The sequence below is a fragment of the Wasmannia auropunctata genome, unplaced genomic scaffold (assembly GCF_000956235.1).
Source record: "Wasmannia auropunctata unplaced genomic scaffold, wasmannia.A_1.0 LD336097.1, whole genome shotgun sequence".
In the NCBI taxonomy this organism is placed as follows: domain Eukaryota; kingdom Metazoa; phylum Arthropoda; class Insecta; order Hymenoptera; family Formicidae; genus Wasmannia; species Wasmannia auropunctata.
Genome location: NW_012026793.1, coordinates 993,641 through 995,348, shown reverse-complemented (window position 1 = coordinate 995,348; position 1,708 = coordinate 993,641). Strand labels below are relative to the sequence as shown.

The 1,708-nt window shown below is 42.8% G+C and overlaps 1 pseudogene; it reads left to right on the top strand.

Moving 5' to 3' along the window:
• Positions 1 to 803: 803 nt before the first annotated feature.
• On the top strand, positions 804 to 1,327 carry LOC105462501 (annotated as a pseudogene).
• The last annotated feature ends 381 nt before the right edge of the window (positions 1,328 to 1,708 follow it).

The window sequence follows — 1,708 nt, the reverse complement described above, 5'->3', positions numbered from 1 at the left end:
TGATTGTCGGGACGACAATCTAGAAGAGGGAGGGCAGTGTTACGCCCGTGTCTACGCCTGCGTCGTTCGACCAGCGAGCCGGTCCAGCTGTCAGATGTTTCCCTGACGACGCGTTGTCGTCTGTCAAACGGACGTCATATTAGATTTGGAGATAAACCGTCGTGCCGTGCGGACGTGCTTTGCTCTGCTCTATCTATTCGCTACGTTATTTGTTCACAGTCATTACAATAAAGCATGTTCCTTGTGTTCTTAATTGGTGTTCCTTTCTTATTTCCCCGCGGCTTTCCGGTGCGCGTGCGCGAACGCGAGTGCGGAAGCGCGAACGTTACGCAACCGAGTGCGTGATCGCGAGATTCACTGCCCCGGGCGTAACAGTATTATTACGAGAAACTGTGAACTCTATCTTTGTTCCGATTTACGCATGTGGTACGATTCGCGTGTTGTTGAGCCTACTTTAGCGTCGCTGAAAGAATTCCAAGAACGTGACAGCGGGTGGACATTATCGCGTATATTGAACTTGCTAGTTAATATAAATAAGTTTAATCCTTTGCACGCGGGGTGTCATATCCAGTTATCGCGAGAAATTATAACGAAGAAAGCGGTTGTGAACGTGCAATCTATAGACAATGCATGTTTTGCATGGTCAGTGGTGGCTGCTCTATATCCAACTAAAAATCACGTGGATCGGGAATCGTCATATCCGCATTATAAATCTGTGTTAAATCTCAAAGATATTCAATTCCCCATGACTTTAAGTCAAATATAAAAGTTTGAGAATCTCAACGCAATCTCCGTCAACGTATATATCATCGAGAACATGGAACAAGTATCGATCCTACCGATTCGTCTTGCTGACACGAGGAAGGAGAAGCATGTCAATTTACTATACGTGGAGAAAGATGGGGTGGGACATTTCACATGGATCAAGAATTTGTCCCGCCTCGTTAGCTCGCAACTGAGCAAAAATGCGCACAAAAAATACATTTGCGATACGTATGTATAATAATAAAAATTAAAAAAAAAATTTTGAAATAAAAATAAACAATTCAACAATGTAAATAAAATAAATTGATTTTTCAGATGTCTGCACTATTTTAGTTCGAGCGAAAAGTTAGAGATCCACACCATAGACTGTGGGGAGATGAATGAATGCGCGATCAGGTTACCGAGCGAAGACGACAAGTGGCTAAGTTTTAACAACTACAGCAGGAAGGAACGTGTCTCGTTAGTCGTGTATGCCGACCTGGAATGTATCCTGACAAAAATGGAGAGAGATCCGGAAACACCGAGGTACAAGTATCAGCATCATCAAGTATTTAGCATAGGTTATTACGTACACTGCTCGTATAATGACGCGTTATCGACGTATCAGTTTCGCCGCGATACAGATTGCGTTGCATGGTTCGCCGATGAATTAAGATGTTTAGCACACAAAGTAAAATCTATTATATCCACTAATATACCCATGGTAGATTTCAAGCGAAACGATTGGGAAAGATTTCACAACGTTACACACTGTCACATGTGCGAGAAACCGTTTGCGTCTGACGACTACGCGATCACTGTAATTTGACTGGGCGATATAGAGGTCCGGCACATTCAAATTGCAACTTAAATTACCAAGATTCACATTGCATTCCAGTAGTTTTTCACAATTTGTCCGGCTACGATGCGCATTTTGTTATCAAGGAAATAGCTGAAGCATACC